Here is a 22124-nt window from a genome sequence, read left to right on the forward strand (position 1 = left end):
GCTTGCAGACATGGAAATCTCCAGGAATGTATGCACTACCTAGTAGTACATGTGTGCTATGCTTTCAATGACAACAGGTATAACTGTGTCTAAATTTTTTAATTGAAGTCAACAGTTTTGTATTTGACATATACTGGCAGCAAATAAAATGAACCTGACAAATGGCATAAAACTATTAATTATGTTTTGTTCACTCTATTGTTAGTGTATTGCTTGTGCAGTTAAAAATTAACTCTATGATCTTATTTAAAACAATACATGTGTCATTTAAGACATTCCTAAAAAGGATGCTTAGTGATAAGAAATAAGTGTACTTGTCAAGAGAAATTTGCTAACAAAGTGAATTCAAGAATCTTAAATAGATAAAAGAAAGCAACTATAAATGACTGCAAAATAATATTTTGCTTGGTTTTTTTTTAAAGTTTCTCCAATGTTTTATTCATTGATGAATTTTAGATATGCAGATAAAGACAATAAATGTTTCATGATTACATGGGCATTGAGAAGTCTCCAGACAACCTTAAGTATTTCAATGTCTGGAAAAAGTGTCAGACTATATCATAGCATTTGTATTCTAAACATTAATAATATTGATAAGGTTAACTTGAATGATTCCCAAGTAAAACTATCAAAGTTTTTCTTAAGCAAGGAACACAGTAAGGAACACATCAGCCTTCCCATCCACATGTGCAATGACGCAACAGAAAAAAATAGGACTTTGGCAGTCAACTTTGTAGCACATCTGCATTTGTCATTCACATCTGTACAGAAATAAGTGTGCAAATAATTAAGATAAGCATACACTCTCCCACAATGTGTCATGCAAATGCCAACTTACATGAATTCAAATATCTAAAATTTCCTGCACAATCTCAGAATAGTTTTCAAGATCTGGCCTTCTCAACTTACCTCTCTGCAGCTATGTCAGTGAGGTTCTCCATGAATGCACACATTTTGCTGGGAACAATGTATCTGTTTAAGTCCATGATCTAAAAAGAGATAATACATTTGTCAAAAAATATGTAAGCTTTATAAGAAGGAATACCATCTTTCCCCAAGATGGATGAAATAACCTGCACAAAATCACAAAAAAAAAGTTTTGTACTTTACAGGGTTTTTGTGTTTTTCATCAGCTTCAGAAATCTTTATAGGTTTCATTTTCATAAAGTATTTATTTCCCTTCTCCTGAAAATTTCTTATTAAGAAATTTAGGTCCAAAAAATTCACAACCACTTTGAGTTCCCAAAATCACTTGGGAGAAACCAGAAAAGAGGAAAAATTCAAGGCCAGTGCCTCAAGAAGCACCTTCCTAGTGACAGAGGGTGAAGAAGGCCTAAAACTGGAACATGGCTATGAAGTGATTACTGGCTCAGAGGACATTCTCAACCTCTTTTAAAACAGTTTTCCAGTCAGTAGGTACTGAAGAACCCAGATTTACTGGAGTCACCCTAGTGGCCAGAATGAAGCTCATCAGGAGAGTCAGTGTCCATAGCTAGAAATATTATCAAAACAGAAAGGGTGTGTTTAAACATCTGTACTCCAGCAGAAATTTGCCAGAACCACTACTGCAGCAAGGATAAGCAAAGCTCACAGAGGCAATATCTGGGTTGACAGTGTATCTGCATGAATATGTAAAATCTGCTTAGGCACTGTCAGAAAAGCTGTCATAGAACTGAGCAGTGAGGATGTTTTGGAGCTACATTATAGGCAGAAATTTTATGATGCTTTTGTGAGGGAAGATACCATATGCTGAGATTTGACTAGAACTGAATTCCTCTTAAGAGAGTACAACCACTTAGACATAGAATTTAATCCTAAAATTCTTAACACTATCCCTTTTAACTAGTTCTATTTGCTGTCTAAATTTGCCAGTTGGTTGGTTACTATACTCTTTCAATGCACAAAAATTATACCAAGAACTCACTTCCAGTATATTTCATGGATAACAAAATGGAAATATCTTTGTGCCATATATTAACCATTTTAAGATTTTGTACCCACATAAAGAACATTTCCTGAATTTCAGGTATAATGTGGCAAGTGGGCAAAATATTGGGAAATGAGAGCAAACATTTACAGTGCGAGACAGCATGGTAATACAGTAAGACCTTCTCCAGGCCTCAATGCACACGGAAGGTTTTATAGGACAGTGCCCTTTATGTGAATAATATATAACAGCTTTTATAAATTGGAAAAAAAAATTAAAAAGAAAAGCTGAGGTTTTTTTTTTAACAGCACACTTTGTAAACCCTTAGTAGTGTGTTATCATACTGTTCAGATGTGAGGACAGTACTGTGACAAAACTTGTTATTGATCATGTTTTAAATTGTCTGAGGAATTTTCTCCAAGACTTAGCAAAGAAATTAAGTATCTTCTGTGCATAATATCCTTTTATTTTCCCACTTCATTTATTTTGTTAACCAAAACGTGTGTATACATCTAACCACAATGTTTTAGCACCTTTGAACTACTTTTTGACATTTTTTTAAAATTCATATATGGCCATCGGAATGTTAAGAATGTAAAATACATATATATATTTTTAGACAACCAATTATATTTTATCAACTAATAAGTTAAATATTTGTATGCCCTAGAAAGTCAGATTTGGAAAGAAAAACCTTATTTAAGAACTTCTGATCTACCCAATGATTCCTTGAAGTATAAGGGTGTCATTTTATAAATCCAAACCGACAAAGTAAACATCAGCAAATATGAATTGAGAGCTTGGAGAAAGTGGCAGCTTATCTCAGAACCCTTAAGTTAAATAAACACACAAACCAAACACTCTTACAAAGAAAGAATAAGCTGCTTAAATTTAATAATGAAGTATTTTTACTGTGGCTTTTGTTTAGCATTCTTGATCATAACAAAATTATCTCACTCTTTCAAAGATGCAAGAGCAGTTTGCTTTAGATCTGAAGTCATACTTAAAGCTATGTTTGCACTGAAGAACCTCTCTGAAGAACTGGGTTAAAAATTACCAACCTGCTTCACCCTGCTTCAAAAGCACAACTGCATTATCACTCCTGGATATCATGATGAGTTTGATCTAGACTAACTACTACAAGGGCATTGTGCACCTCAGTAAAGAAATGTGATAATCCTCTAGCAAAAATTAATTTATTAATGAAATGAATAATTAAATCTTCTGAATAACACATTTGCAGGAAGTTAATCAAAGGTGTTTTGAATAAGAATGGGGCTTTTTCTTATATCTATAAGTACAATAGACTAGCTAAAGTAAATAACCCTCTCAGTTACTTACCTCACAACGTATTTAGATATAATATTAAATGGATAAAGTACTTGATCATCTCCCAGGATAATAATGCTGGTGGTATGGAGAAAAGCCTCCCTGGGATTAAGAGAGAGTTAAAACATTTCAAATATGCAATTAAAGGCATTCTAGCATGCCTGTGATCTCTGCTCTGGTTTCCTATTTACAGAGAAGGAAAACTGGCTCAGACCTCCTAGACTACGACAAGGAAGTATGCAAAATCGAGCAGTCTCTGTGCCAGCTCTTGCTAATCCTTTTCAGTATGGTTTGCTGCTAATTTGTCATGGCACATATTTGCCTTATGTCTAATTAGCATCAAATTGCAAACTGCTATTTGCTAACAATTTGTTGCATCAATCTGCTTGAAAATCTATAGTTTAGAACTGAATTGCAGCTTATTCTATCAGAATTCCATTTCATACACATCACAGTAAATCATTTCCCTCCAAAAAACATTGCAGTGCTTTAATGTACAAAAAAGCCCATATTTAAAAAAAAAAAGCCTAAACAAAGTAATATTTTTTGTTCATTTGTTTCATCTCCCATTTATATTTTGTTATAACTTGATTACAACTGGAATTAAATAATGAACTGCTTGCTCTTTGTTTATAGTTAAATCTAGCTAATATCACATCACCTGTAATCGAACAGGTACATACAAAATTATCAGCTGTACTCTAGACAATATAGGGAAGACCTTTAAAAGAAGAATATGTGGTCTAGAACTGGCTCTCAAAGTCCAAGAAAATTTAAGCCAAGGAGTTTGCCAGGTTTATGAACTGGCAACTCCATTCTGTTCAATATCCACGGACACTATAATAAACAAATAGCTAAAAACCATTGTCACAAACAAATACTGTTGCAAAGATGTTCTTTAATAAATCTAAGTGAAGTGGGAGTTGTTTATAGATGAGATTTCATCCCCCAGTATGTCTCATTAGAAACAGATAGAATACTCCTGTTGTGTGCAATGCAGGGCACGGATGGACAAGTGTCAGTGCAGTGCCTGGGCTATGAAATTCATGCAATAATAACACGTGATGTTCCAAGCAAACTCATCTCCTCTCCTATGTTCTGGGAATGATATGGGGTCATAAGAAGCATGGCTACCTGCTGCTTCTCTGGAAGCATGATTTCGACCCACATAAGATAATGTTTCATATCTGGATGTAGGAGAGGTGGATATGAAATGTTGTTTCTATGCTTCAAAAGATCTGAAATTTTAAAAATATTTAATCAGGTGGAAGCTGAATTTGTGGGGCTGAGGGAGACATCATGGGAGAGAACAAGAAAACAGGATGAGAAATCCAAATATGCAATATCCATATAAATGCTCTCACCTGCTAACTGAACTTGGTTCTTGATTTTCCTTTCCCATTCTGATCTAAAACTCCATACTGGGCACTTGACACATTTTCCTATTCAAGTTTCAGCAAAATAAGTAGAAAGTTTGCCTTCCAGAGAATTGGCTTTTGCTACAGCAAACTAATGTAGCCAGAATTTGCTGCCCACTTCTGTGTAAAGTTTGCATATTTTCTCCTTGTGAAAGAATGAGCCAAGTTCATTATAATATGTTGTCAAATATGACTGAAGCTTTTAAAGCTGTGTGAAAAGGCAAATCTGTCTTCCCTGTATCCATACAAAAGAGAAGTCTTCTAATGTTACAGGAAGAATATATTGAATGCAACCTTCTAAGGCAAGACTGAAGACAGATATTCAAGAAGTGTTTACCACTGAGCTAAACCCTGCTCTCTGAGGTAAACCTCCACTAATATAGAGTTAAAATCAGGTTGAGAATTTCAGGCAAACTCCAGGAGTGTTTACAATAGACAAGACTTAAATACTAAAGCAACAGCTTGAGCTGGATTTTAGTTTAGGTGTCCTCATGAAGTCTCTACCCACTTGAATTACCTCAAGATCTAACACTTAATGAAGAGTAATTCCAATTTTTTTCTCTTTTTCATTGCTTTCTAGTCATGACTTTAATTACTTTCTAGTCAGAAAAAAGTGCGAAAAAAATGCATATTGGTGGCCACTGCTGCCTGTAAAATACACTTAAGAACTTAAGGAGAAAACTTCTCACAAGAGGATGAAACAGAGTTAAAAGATTACTTGTTTTTGATATGTCATGTGACATACCCTCTACTTATACCACAAACAAAAAGAGCATATTAGTAACATGAAAAGGGAAGCTTTACCTTTCCTTCAAAAGGTGACTACATGTTTAGGGTCTCACTTCTTTGCCCTGTAAGCAAGGTAAAAAATACAGAATCATAATTTAACAATGAAAGGGACACAGTGAGAAGACACCCCTCTAGGTAACTGGCACTGTCTGTCTCACAAATAGGGAGAACAAACCCCATTGTGCAAAAGGGCTCCTTCATTTTTATAGATCATACCAAAATATTGCCCATATGAGCTAGACACGGTATGGTTACATATTTGGCAAAGTAAAATGTCCAGAATTTTATAGAACTTTTTACATGTGCCTTTAATAGACCATATTTTAGAAACACCATTAATTTCTTCCTGTTTCAAAAAGATACATGAATATAGTAAGGCTCAATTTTGTGCATAAATGTGGGAATGCAATCTGGGCAGATAAGCACCCCTTAATCTTCCAATCTGGAGGATAGAATTCAGGCTTTTTCATCTTGGCTAGGGAAGAGAAACTAGTCTGTGTGCCCTGACTTCTCTCCAGATTTTGAGGATATGGAATCAGCAGTACGTCCCCATCAGTAGCCAAAATAGCTGTGTGTGCTGCAAGATGCTATACCTTCAGCGAGGAGTTTGGGAACAGTTTTCTGCCCTCATAGCCTCCTAAACTGAAAGAGATTTGAGGTCAGCAGACATACTCTATCAGCATGCAGAAAGCAAAATTCATTAGTTTTCTTCTGTTGAGCAATGCTGGTTTTCTCAAACAACTGAAGTGCTGGGTTTTTTTCATTTATATGTAAGTTCTTCATGATTTCTGCAAAACAAAACCAAGAATTCCTAGGTGTACTTTTTTTCTTAGGTTAGAAGAGCAAGAAAACCAAACATCTTACATCCAAAAATAAAAAAGACAGGAAAATCTCTTTTTTTCAGTCAATTAAAAAGAAAATAGAATAAATGTATTGTTGACAAAGAGAAAAATATTTAATAGTATGCAGCACTGACACAATTAGACCTACCATATCTAGACCAGCTGCAAATGCAGGATTCACACACCAATTATTTATTAAAAGCTTTTGAACAATGCTGTTTCAGTTGATAGCTACCTAATTGTGACTCTTCCCAGAATTTGTAGAACTACCATGCTACATACTCATTTTACATAGCTCTAAAAAGCAGATCTGCACCTCATTTGAAAAACTCCAAAGGCACTGGATAGAAAGAAGGGAATATCAGATTTAGCACTTGGTGGCAGCTTTACTGAGTCTGAAGTTGAGACAAGTCCTGGGGATTCATAGCTTGATCTCATCAATGGTTATGGAAATAGAGAACAGGACTGACCGTGAACAAACTGAAACAGTTAGGACAAAACTCACTAAGTCACTTCATGTGTGTAAAACTGAAGTCTTCCTTCTTTCTGCCGATAGGAACTTGAATAACAACCTCTAGGGAGTGACTCAGCAGAGAATGCACAAATGGAGGTAGATTCTTACTATGGCTCATGATAGAAATTTTGTATACTTCCTATTATCTTCTTGAAGAAAAGACAACCATACGTCCAGTTGAGTAGCTTGGAAACACTATCAGAAATGCTATTAGAATGTTTTAAGTCAAAACTGAGATTTAGAGTTGCCAATGGAACTAAATCTACATAGGAGAAAAAGAAGTTCCTGACAGTGCACAAGGATCAAAATGTCCCTGTAAATACAATTCCTGATCCAATAACATCTATATTCACTATACAAGAGGACCTTTGTGCCTGTCATCTTCCTAGTCCTCTGGAATGCTAACAAACAATATACATGGACTACATTGTTTCTGGTTATATACAATAAATTGCTGTATATCCTTCATCTTTTCCCATTCAGTTTCTAATGAACACTGCTCTGCTAGTCAGTTATAATGCAAGACTGCAAGTACTTTTCTCCTTGTCAAATAGCACTTTATCAAAAATACTGTTGTCCTCCTCATTTAGCATACATACACAGGACTAGTGAGGAAAAACCAGCGTGGTCTAGCAAGTAAATTCTCGTGTGGGAATTTTCTGCAATGATTACCAAAGAAGATAAATGTAATTTTCAGACACGACCCTATCAAATTCTCCAGCACATCAGCATGCATGGGGTTCACATGCAATAAGAGGAGGAATCCGAGGGGAAAGTTATTTTTGCAGTTCGAATAATGAGAGAGCACCCTGAAACACTGATAGAGGAAGAAGCATTTTCATTAGGTATGTTTCACTTTTCTCCTAGGTGCTGCAATCCACTTACAGAAGCTGGATGTTGTTACATGACACATTTCCACTTTCCTACAGAAGTGCCTGTGATTTTTTGAATGCTGCTTGTTGTTACTGCCTTTCTTCTCCGACACAATGCACCAATTTTTAACCTTTTCAGTAACCCAGTGACACCTCTGGGATATTACAGTATTCCTGTCAAAATGTCTGGTCTACAACAATAAACTTTACATTGATGTCTTGCTTTTCGGGAATAATTACACAGTTCCTTAAATGTTAGCCTATTTACTATTTGTGCAAAAAGATGACAATAAAATCAATGGAACGCAATTCCCAAATGTACATCAAACTCTTTTGCAATGTTAATGGATTAGTGTGTCTATAGAGGTGCAAGATCATTTTATCTTGATGCTTGGACTTGCGATGATATGCACTTCCTCAAAGCCAAACTTATTAACCCTTCTCTGCTGAGCTCATCCATTCAAAAAGTTAGTTTAATCTCCCTGCACTTCTCAGGATTCCTTTTATTTTTTTATTTTTTTTTCCAAAGCCAAGCCCAGAAGCAGTGCCCATCGATCAATAGGTGTATGATGAAGGAACTTCGTCCTGCTACCTATGACCAGCGGCGATGTTTTTTCAATGATTCCACAGGAGTCAAAAACTCAACAAAGCGAATCGCGGATGCTGTAAGGGGAGCAATGCTGCTCATGTCTGTGACCACTGTATGCAAAGCTTGGCATTAGTCACCGCCAGGCCGCCTCTGACAGCCCTGAAGTGAGGGAGATTAATGTGAGGCAGGGGCACTTTATTATTGTCATTCTGTTCTTTCACACTCTGCCTCTGACTTTCAATTTTGCTCCAGAATTAATTGTCTGCTCCCTACAGTATGACTGATGTAGAAGGATACAAGTAACATAGGCACCTGGTTCTGGCCTTGACAATCTGACTCGTTGTTGCAGGATGTATTGTGCACAGTCAAATTCAGGGACAGACGGGCATCTTTCAAAGAAATCAGCCAGTGTTTCTTTTGACTTCAATCAGATTTGAGTGTAGATTATCCTTCTCTAAGAACAATTTTTTTCTTGTAGAGATGCTAACAAAATGCCAGTGCCATTATTAAGTACCACTACATGATACTATTTCTGTGCTTTATGCAGCTTTGTATGAGGCCTTTCTCTCCAAGCTTTCCTTTTTTTGTTTGAAGGTAGTAAATTAGCCACGTAGAAGTGTTAAATTCCAACCCTCACAGAGTTAGGCACTGTTGTGAGAAAATTATATACAGCATCTTTGACAATAAAAATACATGGCTATGTAAGTCAGTATCATTTACTATTTATTGGACTAACAGTTCCAAAGCAAATTACACAGAAAGTAAGACAAATATTTTAAGATCTGGTATCTAATAGGATATCTGACTGTACATCAGACTTAAAATGAACTGCTGTACAGAGAGATCAAAGAACATCTTTACTAGGGCATAAAGGATTGGGGAAAAAATCATTTGTAGGGTGGAAAAAAAAAATAAAATCAGTCTTTGCACATGAACCACTATCTATCAGTCTGCCTTTTCTCATTTTAACATCTGATGGTGACAAATGCAAAGCCAGTTCCACAATGCAGCAAAACAAGGATCTTTGCCTTTATCTTTAAAAAATATAAGCATTTGCTAAGTAGTCACAGACATTGCTACCAGGAGTACAGGAAATATTACAAACATTTGCTGTTTTAAAAGTATAGTTAACTGTGTTATATTTGGGAAAGTTTTAGAGTTTTGTGCCAGATACTGTAAGAGAAAATTAATACTTTCAGTTGGACTTTTTCATATTTGATCAGACTGGTGATAAACATTTCAGAGCTATGCAGCTGCAAAACTATCAGATGCACACAAAATTGAAAAAAAAACCCAAATAAAACAATAAATGTTCCATTGCTTAATGTTTCTCCCTTAGTACAAGGGAGGGGTTTTACAAGGGGATCTCAGGAATTTCTTCCCAAATGCCCTGTCTGAGTGAACATGCAATAAATTATTGTGGCTTTAACTCATCTACTCCTTCAATATGACCATGATATTATGTTAAAGGGTACAGAAATATATAATGTCCTGAACTGTCTCTGCCCTGGATACCAGAATGAAAATCACCACCATTAATGATTTATCACAATGAGCAAAACACAAAAAATAATGGTTGCTTTTATGAGAGGAAGCAGCTTTTCCCACTTGCACATTTTCCCAGACCTCTGGGCAAACTAGATTTCAGAACGCATTCCAGCTTCCTGGAAAAACACAGAAAGTGCTGAGAAACTCTGCCTCTTTAAAAAGGTGTGAAAGTAAATGTTGTAATATCCTTCAAACCTGACATTAAGTATTCAAATGTTACTTAAGCAAAGTGTGAGCAATTAAATTAATCAATCTTCCCAGCCATGTACTGAACAGATGTTCAATAAATCCTCTCTGCTTACAGTGTGGGAGAAAGAAAGTCCACTTTTAGCTGTCCTTCAGTGATGACATCCCTCAGCCCGTCCTTTCTCTAGGCCTCATGGGCCACTGCCAGGCAGTTCTGCTGTGTTGTTTTTTATTATAAATAACAACAGACCACCTGGACTACCTGCAGTACCTGGAAGCTGAGGTTTAATGATCCTTCGGGCTACATCCTCAGCTCTCTCCTGATCCCAGATAATGGGACTGATGGGAATGGCAGAGGAGTGACGGATGGCAGTGACGAATGACTCCAGACAAACATGTGCTGACAACTACTGAATATGGGCCAGTGTTGCAGAAAGGTCAAGATAAAAGCATTTGCTTGACTTTCAAAGTTTGTCCATGAAAAACATTCGGTATCTTCGTTTTTGTTACTACCAGATAACTTTGCCATGCAGATGTGTACAATGTACTATCAGATTATTGCAAATCTGGCAGCCTGCAATGCAAGCAGATAAATCCTATCTTCTAGTAAAAAGAAACTACCCACAAAGCTAGAACAGCTATACTACATAAACATGCAAGAACTTAAATATTTGCAGTTTTCAGTGTTAAAGTTTCTAGCAGCTACAGCTATGTTCTCTTGTTATTTAAAATGGACTGTTCTGTTCCAGCCCAGTGCCCCTCCCAGCCACAGCCATGTTCTCTCATTACCCCTGCAACACAGGGAAGGATGACTGCGCCACCAAACCTTTCTGTTCATTTAAGTACTGAGGTCTTTTCTTAGCAAAAGTTATTAAGAGCTTGCCTAAAAGTCCTGTGCTGTAAAATTTGATTGCTATTGTATGCTCGTATCAACACCTCTATTTTAGAATCTCAGATTTCATGAAGGACCAACGTTACTCTTCGCACTCCCCAAATTTTAAACAAAAAACCCTATATGGTTGTATAGTATGTATGATGCATCTCATCATCTTAACTTTTTACATGCTAATATCATCTGTGATCAAATGATTCGACTGACATTCAAATGTAACAGTTAAAATTTCAGCATCACAGATATACAACTTCAACCTTTGAATGCTGCCACTCCATATATGGACGTTATCCATATTTTAATGAGGCTTTAAAATCTCCAAGATGAAACTAGTATTTTATATGGAACTGCCTGCTCTTTATGATATCCTGACATGTTGTACAACATTTGTGACTATATTGATCCTTATAAATTCAGCATTTCATGAAAAGTGTTCCCCCTCCATGTTCAGTATGTGGCAAAAATGGCATGGTGGGCAGGGGACAGACAATGGCAGGGGACACAGAGTGGTGCAGTTGTCATGCAATTTGCCCAGCACTAAACAGACAGGTAAGGAATAATTTAGTAGTTCTGTTGCACAGCTCAGCAATAATTTAAAAATTAACATCCCATGCTCAAAATACCAGGTTTCTTTCTCAAATTTTACCCTATTTCATTCTCCTTCAGACAAACCTGTTACAAATCCCAAGGGGGTAAACTGTACTCTTCTCCCACCTGGGACAGCCATACATCTTCATGCCCTCATCTTTGCCTGACTGCAGAGACAAGCTTTCTTGTGATCCTCCATACAGTTTCATGCTTTTAACCTGAAACAACTGATTGCAGAGGAAAAAAAACCCCCCCCAAAAAACCAACCACACACACACACACCACATTATCACCTTGGCGAGGCATCAGGAGTATAAGAAAAAAGAAAGGGTCTATGGGCAAATTCATCTTCCATTGCTACAATCAATCTCTCACCTAAAGAAATACACAATAACTAGGCAGGAAAGGGCCAAGATTTATAGCCTAGAAACATCTACACTGACCAGCATACACCTAGCCTTCTTGGCTCCCTCCTTGCCAGAATGGCTCTTTCTAACAGTTACAATGATATACTGTCTCTCCCTACTGTTTTACAAGTACATTAGCTTTATTTAATGAGATCTCTGAGTAATTTAACAGATGTATATAGGACATAAGACTAGAAAAACTCCTGCTACTTGAACACTTTTGCCAACACTATTCTGGGGCTAGCTAATCTTCACTACCATGTTATATTCCTTGAAATAGTGTTATTGGAATTTTGGGAAGGTTTTTAAAAATCCTTTTAATAGAAATGCTTTATTATAATCAAATAGAACAGTGCCATATTCAACACTTGCTTGTATCAGGCCCATAAAAATCACGATAAATGTAGATACTTTAGATCTTCACCACTATTTATATATTAAAAGGCCTGGGAGAAATTTAGAAGCAGCAATTAATATATCTGTTAAATCTTGCACCCTATTCTTTCCTGTAACTTCAATGTATCGAGGGGAAAAAAAAAAAAACCAAAAAAAAACCCCAAACCCCCCCAAAAACCAAAACCAGATTCTTCTATTTTAAAAACATATATTCAGGTTTCAATCCACAATAACTGAATTACTCAGTAAGAAAGCACTTAAAAGTATCATATATTTGTGCATGATATATGACCAGTTTTTACTTTAATACAACAGGTCTGCATTCTGTTACATACTTTTGTTTGTGTCTGAGCATAGACAATATTTTGGATGGCTGCTGTTGTCCAGCAAACCAGTTTTATAAGCAACAGTGTTATATATTAAAATATTAAATGAAAAAGATTGTGATAACTTTTGAAGTCATTCTAATAAGTTAATAATTAATAATACAGAAAGGTAGCAATAAGCAGTTACCTAACATTCAAACAATTTGTCTCATTAAAGGAGATGGGCATGAAGTTTACATGTGTCTCTGCATTTTTTTTACAGCAGTGCATCTACAAAAATCTATAGATTAGTTGCTGTTTTCTCATATGTTGTATTTTTAAACTTGATTAAAAATAGTATACTGCCCCAGATTCAGTAAATTACTTCAATGAACTACATTAAAAAAAAAAATCCAACGACTTCAATTCTACCCAGCAGTGAGACCAGTACTAATTGAGTTTAGTGGCATTTTTCTGTAAATAATATATAGTCCCATTAAAGTTTATTTTAGTTGGAAAATGTATTTCTTTTTAAAATTTTTTTAAGCAGGAGAGGGAAAATAAAGGGGGGGGGAGGTGGGAGGATGCGGGTAATATTTACTGTTCTGGCAAAGTGTACAGGATATTGCATTAACCTTGAATTAGACCATTTGTACATCAGTATTCATGGAAAACTATGCCATTTTACTACTAACATGTTGCAACAGATATGCCTATATTTAGAGAAAATTCACATATGTATCTGACCAAAGTAAACACGAAATCACAGTCTGAATGGTATATCACATCTTATCCAGTTGTAATGATTCCTTGTTTAGAAAGTAGGAAACATCCAACTGTGAGCTTAAAACATGGATATTTCTTCAAGTACCAGCCAACCAGTAATAAATTGCAGAGAATGAAATTATGAATAGTCACCATGTATAAATTATATTGGCAATCAAGAATGTGCAAAATTACTCACAATGCAGAAAGGAAAGAGGGAGAAAAAGAAAGAACAGAAGATGGAATAGAGCAAATTCATTGCATGAAATTTCATTTCTTGAGAGCTATACATCAAGTTGTATTTGTTTAATGAGGTTGACACAAGAAAGATGTATAGAACATGTCAGACACCCAGTACCAGTGCGTTGTGGGAAAAAGATAACATCTGAGAATCTGACCACTCACTTCGTCTTCGAGCAAGACTTCTCTATCTACTGGTTCTTCAGGGGATTATAAATGAGAGGGCAGGAGGAACAAGAAGCAAAATAATGAAAACCACACACAAAATGAAAAATTATAACATCGTAGAGCAAAGTAAAGCCAGATTTATTGACCTCACAACTACATAATCATGAGAAAGTTATCACTGTAGAAACTTTTACTAAAGCGGAATGATTTTAAATAACAAGGGAGTTCTATGAAATTTACAGCACTTTTAAGATATGCAAATTGAATGCAAGGTATAGACATAAGGGTAATTAATTGTAAATCTAAGAATAATGTTTCTTTGTCAGGGCTGTCTCCATGTTGTGGAATACATTCTAATGTGCCTTAACTCTGAATATTTCTTAAAGGCTGGTCTAATTACAAGATGTTCAGTATTTCAAAATAGTAGTTATTTGTATTGTTTAATATAGCTGCTGTAAAGTTTCATAACAAAACTTACTGATTACATGAAAATATTTTATTTTAATTTGCAAGAATAAAGCACTTGTTTAAAAGTCTGTGCACTTAGTGTTTGTCTTAGAAAAAAAAATAAGAAAGAAAGAGCTTTTGCCAAAAACAGCATTTTGCATTGTGTGGGGGTTTTTTTAAAGGAATAGAAAGGAAGGTGGCAAAGAATCAACTTAACCAGCTGTAAATATCTTCTCTTGCTGCCTTTTTAAAGTTATAATGCTGGTTTTCTAAGGACTTAATAGAATAAACATAATTTCTTTATTTCATTATTTACTTTTCATAATTATTTAAGCCATTCAAATGAAAATAATTTCATTCAAACTTTCCATTATAAAAGGACTGCAAAAACATCATTCATTTTAAAATCGGGTGCAGAAGCCTCAAGATTGAAAGGAAATTTATATACACTTATGGCACATATAAAAACGTTTACTGAAACAATTCAAGTTGCTGCCAGCTTCAGTAGCAGGCCTACATAAACAGTTTGCTTCCTGATAGAAAACATACTTCTTGAGCTGCTTTTAATTTTTTTTAATTATTTTTTATGCTTATTTTTATTTAAATGTTTAATTAATTCATACAAATAAAAATGAAGCTTCTTCAGGGGGCTTCAACAGCCCTCCAAACAGTCTTCAATGGCAGTGCCCAAATATCTGAGATGCATTGGATATTTAGAGAAAAAACACTAATTCAGCCTCACATCTTAGCAGAACTTGCTATGGGCCTGTAGAAGAGTTACACATTATTGGAGAGAACAAGAGGCTGATAAGCTAAAGTTCTTGGTCAGTCAGAGTACTGACCACCAAACTAACTAGTTCAGTGAGTAACACAGGAAACACAGAGTTTTGTGAACTGATTCCTGCTAATAACCTGGTATTTTTCCAGAAAAATAAATTCTAGCCATATATATATATATATATATATACACACTTGTACCAGTGTTATTTAACACCTTGTTCACAGACATGGACAGTGGAATTAAGTGCACCCTCAGCGAGTTTGCTGACAGTACCAAACTGTGTGGTGAAGTCAGGACACTGGAGGGAAGGGATGCCATCCAGAGGGATCTATCAATGTTCACTTGGAGCCCAGAAAGCCAACCATGTCCTGGGCTGCATCAAAAGCAGCATACAAGCCAGTCAAAGGAGGTGATAGTCCCCCTCTACTCTGCTCTTGTGAGACCCCACCTGGAGAACTGTGTCCAGTTCAGGAGTCCCCATCATAAGAAGGACACAGAGCTTCTCAAACATGTCTGGATGAGAGCCACAGAAATGATCAGACCACTGGAGCATCTCCCTTGTGAAAGACAGGCTGAAGAAGCTAGGGTCGTTCAGCCTGGAGAAGAGAAAGCTCCAAGACAACCTTAGAGGGGCTTTCCAATACATGAAGGGGACCTACAGGAAAGCTGAAGTAGGACTTTTAGCATGGGCATGTAGCAAGAAGCCAAGAGGCAATGGTTTAAAACTTGTAGCAGGGATGTTTAGATTCTATATTAAGAGGAAATTATTTACTATGAGGGTAGTAACACACTGGAACAGTTGCCCAGTTGTGGATGCCCCCCTCCCTGTAAATGTTCAAGGCCAGGTTAGATGGGGCTCACAGAAACCTGATCTGGTGGGAGATGTCCCTGCCCATGCAGGGGGTTTGGATCTAGATGATCTTGAACGTCCCTTCCAACCCAAACCATTCTAGGAGCCTATAATATGAAAAACTGTTTTTCTTGGAAAGGCAGCATTCTGGGCATGGAGAAGAGCCACAGTTCTTCATGTACTTAGCAATTAATAGAAAAAAAAAACATTAACAGTTAAAAATTTTTTGGCCAGCAAAATCAGTGTCAGCTATTTGCATGAGAACAAAACACATTTTAAGAAAAATCAGAAGGTGTCTTTGAGGGTGATTAAACATCAGTGTGTAATACAAAAGTAAACACTGAGACTACTTTTGAAACTGTACACATCATTACTTTATGTCCAGTCTGCCTAAACAATTAAACAACTCTGTTAATATTTTTTACCTAGGCATAACACACCATAACTTTAGGTCCCGTTCAGTGACAGTTTTTCCTTGGGAGTTTTGTTACAGTTTAAACAGAGACCTCAAGAAATTTAAAATCATTGCCAGATATAGAGGCAGATTTCATAACACAAGTAAAATGCATCATATGCTCACATGAGAGGGTCTCTTCTATATAACACTTTCAGAAAATATAAATTCTCCATATGCTATCAGAGCTAACAGTTTCCTTAAAGGATCCTTCAGAAGCTGTTCTTGCACAGGAGAAAGTTTACAAAACTTTCTATAAGGAAACAAAAAACCAAGACACTTATTAATGGTTGATGGGAACCGGAGCAAATTTGAAGTTTCCAGCTCACCTTTCTGGGATGGGTTTCCAACACAAGGCATAAACTTCCTTGTACCTGAAGGAAGTCTCAGTGGAATTACTCATTGACACCTTCTTCTCTAACTTCTTGAGAAGGCAGAAAGCCTGGTCTGCAGTACTAAAGGCCATGAGAGGCAAAACATTCTAAAGGCCACTAAAGAAGGAATCCTAGGAATTTTTGGTGAAGATAAATGATATGAAGACAATCTTTTCCTTTTCTGTGGAAATGTATTGGAAAATTCTATTGCAATGGTGCAAAGTAACCCTGATCTGAAAGCATAAAGCTCTTGTTTTCACCAACTACATTTCTATAATATGACTGACAAAGGTTACTGTCCTTTTTGAAACCTTTATGAACATCATAGTCTGAATTGGATTTCAAGTGGAGATTATGTATTTTTTAATCTCTTGGTGAAAGACTGTATTTATCTAGGCAAGTTACAGGTCTTAACCATAGCTATGTTTGACCCATATTAATTTTTCCCACTAGGCTGTGATATCTACAAATAATTTTACTCATTTACTTGCAGTTTTAGTGAACATTTCATATGGTCCATTTTGCAAAAATTTCTGATAATCAAACTTGTGACTGAATGTCAAGGAAAGAAAAAATGGCAGAAGAGCCAAATAAGGCTTACACAATAACTCTGAATGAAGGGAACAGTTACAGATTACAAGCTTTTCTATGCCAGTTGTTTCTGAAGTCAAAAAAACTGTATTTATTTTCTGATTCTTGTCACTCTGAACCACATTCCCCAATGCTATTATTGCCAAATAAAGCACTATGAAAATATACTAGCTAGCATCAAATAGCAGCATAACATGGTTCACTCTCTTCTACCATCCAGTAAGCTAACTAAGGTTAGCAATTGAGTAGGGGTGAGCATCTTCCTTACTTGAAAATAACAATGGGAGAATCTGTAGATCTGACAGCAATTACACATTGTGTTTTTCTGTTTTTCCAATTGAAATTTTCAGTATTTTCCTTATATTAATCAATCGTAGGGTGGGTTGTCAGCATTTAACAGTAGAGAAAGCAGACTAATAGAAGACTAATTCAGGAGGACCTATTCATAAAGTTGACTCCCACATGATGAACCACTATGGACTAAAACAATAACCCCACCTATTTCAGCAGGACTGCCTGATCAGTGAAGAGACACAAGGTATATGGTGGGAGAGCAGGAAAGGAAAATGCAGTATCTGTCCATATTAAACAGACTTGGGTCTAATTACTTTCCTTCCTAAAGGTCACTAAGAAATGTGGAATTCTTCACGTTGTCCTTAAACTCAGTGGAAACTGCTCCTCTCACCTCTTTCACTTGGTGTGTTAAATTATTTGCACAGCTTGAATTAATACCAGGTCTATGCATGAAAGTCTTTGCCTTTGTCACTTTCTGCCAATCACTTAGAAATACCCAGAAGCTGAGATTTTATTGCTGCAGAAGTCATCAGGGCACAAATCAGATGAAAATACCTAAGTACAACAAGATGACTCTAATATTTCCACAGAACTCTTATTTCAGTCTGTTTTTTATCCTAAGTCACTCCAAGACAATTAGAAGAGAGGGAAAAACATAAAATCAGGTAAAATGTTACAGTGGTACTTCATATTTTAATAGTTGCCTGAATGTTTGATGATCCAAACCAAATTCAGTGAAGCCACATTTACACAGCCTGTCTCCCCATGCGTGTAAATTATAGGCACAATAGCAAGTGGGATGTCTTCTAAAATCAGAGCAACATGGACTGCAAAAATTTTCATTGGGATGAGATAAATCTGGAACGATTACACTAAGGCACACTGTCTATATAAGGACAGAATCATAAGTAAAAAGAAAAAGAAAAAAAATGAACCAAACTAAACAAACAAACAAAAGCTGCAGCTTAAATCCTTTGCCATTTTATATCCTTTACAGACAGCATAAAGCCACAGTCATGGCACAAACTGGCCCTTCAGCTCTGAGATTCCTCCAAGCTTTCTCAACAGCTTGCTGAGCATAATTTGGACTTCGTTATTTAAAGCTCCACAGAATAATCCAGTATGAAGACTGGTGTGAACAATAACTCTTGCACAATTTATCACGTAGAGAAGAGCTACTAATCTTTTTAGGAAACAAGGTATTCAAAATTATTTAATGCTAATATTTATGCATCAGAAAGCATTCTAAGCACAAAACAGCCCTCCTGCCCCCCCCCCATCCACACACACAAGATGCATTTGTGAGCATCTTTAGCTACAATACACCATATTTTCAGAGAGTCTTGAAGTTATTGTAATACATGTTGGCATTTATGAAATTCTGTTATTAATGTCACTCTCATAACAAAGATAAGCTCTATTTACAATACTAATATGTTCCACAAATAATTAGGTATGTATAGCTACACATGTAGTCTTATATACTAGAGGGCTCATGGCTGTAAATTTAAAGTACATTGTTGTAATAAACAGTAATAATAGCAATAATTATAAAAATAAGTTTGGCACGCTTCTGCCTAGCAGAGTTCTGTACTGCACTGCCAGTTAAAAATAAATAAAGTAGTAATATCTAGTCAACAACTAGGATGTTCTTGGCTCTTAGGGTTTTCCCCCCTATCACATACATGTATATATGTAAATTTATATAAAATTTCTTTTTAAAAAACCATACCACACGCACACAAGTGCAACTTACCAATATTAAGACAATTATGAAACTAGACCATAGTAACAAATCTTCCTAACAAAGCATATGAGTATCAATCCAGCATTGTAATTGTTTAACTCAGGTGACATTGCTTTAAAAGTTATAAAAGCATCATTGTTTTTGAATAATTTTTAAAGTCTGTGGTAAGAAAAAGGGGTTTTTTACATGATAGCTCAACAATCTAAATGTGAAGATTAAAGTTTTCATCTGACAGAGCTTTTTAAAGTATTACAAATAATTAAAAACTTTTTTTTTTTTTTTTGTTAAGCAAGCATAATTCTATTGCTTCCTAGGAGAGCTGGGTACTTACTTTGCTGTAGTTAGCAAATGTATAATAAATCAGAGAAATCACTTCTGGTTTTTCTTGCGTGCAATTAAAGGTTCATAACAAACTCAACACAGTACTTACTAAACCAGTGAGCTTCCTATTTGAACTTCTTTGCATCATTCCTGCTGCAACGTATAGTACTGCTTTATTAAACTTGGCTGTTTTGGCAATGCTACGTAACAACACAGAATTAAGCATCTTCTACAATGTTTAACTCTTCAACTGTGAAATTCCAGAAAGATAAAGTTATGTATAATCACCCAAAGGCCTGTTAACAATTGTTTCCAACTTTCATTTAAACCAAAATACTAACCCCCCCCCAGTCTTCCAGGCTACACACAGTAAAAGTAAAATGGGTGCTTAACTATCATTTACACAGATCTGTGAGTTTTAGAAAATTTCCCAATTATTTGTTAGATACAACAAGACGGAAAATGACTTGAAATCTACATCACTGAGAGATTCAAACACACACAACTGCATTTAAATTTATCATGAATTAGGAGTGGTATTTTAGCCAACCATTTTAAGAGCACTCTCAACCAAGTTGGCCTCTCCAGACGGCTTGAGAAATGCTTCAGTTCATTAAAGTAAGTAAAAAAGTTCCTCATAGAGCTTTCCAGGATGCTGCTACCCACACATTCCCTTCTTGAAAAGTTTATACTGAAGATAATTTTACTGAAGCATGAGACTCAGTTTGATAAGAAGAAATAGCACTATTATCAAACAAGAGGCAAAAGCAAAAGAAGAGTTAACCCAAAACTCCTCAAACTGCCTTTAAACAGCCCCTTTTAAGTCGTTTCAAACTTCATTCTTTACCTCTGTATGCTGAACCTCAGACTGAGTTTGTGCTTATTGGTCTTAGTGTCTCTGAGGAGCCTCTGATGGTTCTTTGATAAAGCCATAAGATGAATATCCTCTGAGAAGCTGTTTTTTCACTGTTTTCTCACACAATAGGACTCTTCCATCCTCTCCCTTCATCTCTCAATTCAAAACCAACCCTAAGCTGAGCAAAGGAAGTTAACAGCACCCTGGTTTGTCCCACTCCTCTGATCATGAAAATCCATTCCATTAGCTTCTTCTCCAATTGCAATTTATAACATCCTGTAAATGTTTTCTGTCAGTTTAAATAAGGTTTCTGGTGGCCATAAGCTCTCAAAATATGCCATTTCTGCCACATAGCTTGCTAAATCTATGTATCAAGACTGTGAAATATGTTAGTAGATTCAACTACATTGCATCTCAATTTTATTACAAATATCACAAAAATATCTGTTGTATCTTCTTTTTTACTCATTATTTTCTGAAGCAGATTTGTATTCTTATCACCTTCCCCTATGCACTTGTGGATGGTTTTTGTAAGTTTTGCTGTTCTGAACAGGTTGTGTTTTACCCAATGTTCATTGCAAGCTAGCAAGAGTCCTGCCCCTAGGCTTTCACCTTTTTCTTTCAAGTTTTTTATTGAGTTTCTTCTGTTTCAGAATTCCAACATGTATCCTCTCCTTCATTTGTAGTGGAAAACTTCTAAAAAACTGTTTCATCTATTTTATACTCGACACTGTACAGCACTTCAAAATATTCTTGCCATCCCTTATTTTTTGCTCACTGTCCTAAACTGTTTGCTTGGGCTTGTCTTTCACTGCTGGCATAACCAGCTCAAATGTCTCACTAAGCTCTCTTATTTGTGATACAATTCATGTGTCATGTTACTCTTTACACATCCCTCTGCTGCTTTTAAGCTGATTGCTTCTCCAGTTGTTTTTCTCTCCATTTACTTGCTTTCCACTTGCTTTGGTCATCCAGTTGTATTGGGCTCCTTGGCTGATGACTCCCTTTTTATCTTCCTCCAGTCTCCGACTAAACAGTTGTATTTCACCTATTTTTCAGCTCGCTTTAAGGAGGACTACAAAGAATTCAAAAACTGGTGTCAGTGCAAATCACTTCTTCAGAAGCTGTTGACTTCAGGGTACTGCCAAGAGCCAGTTAGCACAAGAAAATAAGATCATGCACTTGGAGACCTAGGAAACAATGAGTACCCTAGGATCCACTAGGATCCCTTCATTCTTTCCCAGTATGGCTGTTAAAAGGTATCTCAAAATGTTAGAGACAGTTTGTGTTCTTTTGGGGATAATTTCTTATATGTCTCCAGAAAAATCTGGTCTGTCTTTTAAATCTGCATCATCCTTGCTGCCTGTAAATGAAAGCCAGTGATCTGCATGAAAACACACTTGATTTTCTTTCAACTTTCAAAGATATTCTGAGCTTTCTCACCAGCAATATTAAATTTCACATTTTTTTGCTGATCAGTTCTGTTGAAAGTTTTATTATTAGAAGAGAGTTGCTAACAAATGTTTAATAAATTTCCTTCTTTCATTTTCTTCATCAAATTAGGCAGTTGTTCCAGTCTAGAAATTCCAACTCAGTCCTGCTTTTCACCCTTTAAAATCTCTCTTCATCAATAA

The sequence above is a fragment of the Calypte anna genome, chromosome 11 (genome assembly GCF_003957555.1).
Source record: "Calypte anna isolate BGI_N300 chromosome 11, bCalAnn1_v1.p, whole genome shotgun sequence".
NCBI classification, from domain to species: Eukaryota; Metazoa; Chordata; class Aves; order Apodiformes; family Trochilidae; genus Calypte; species Calypte anna.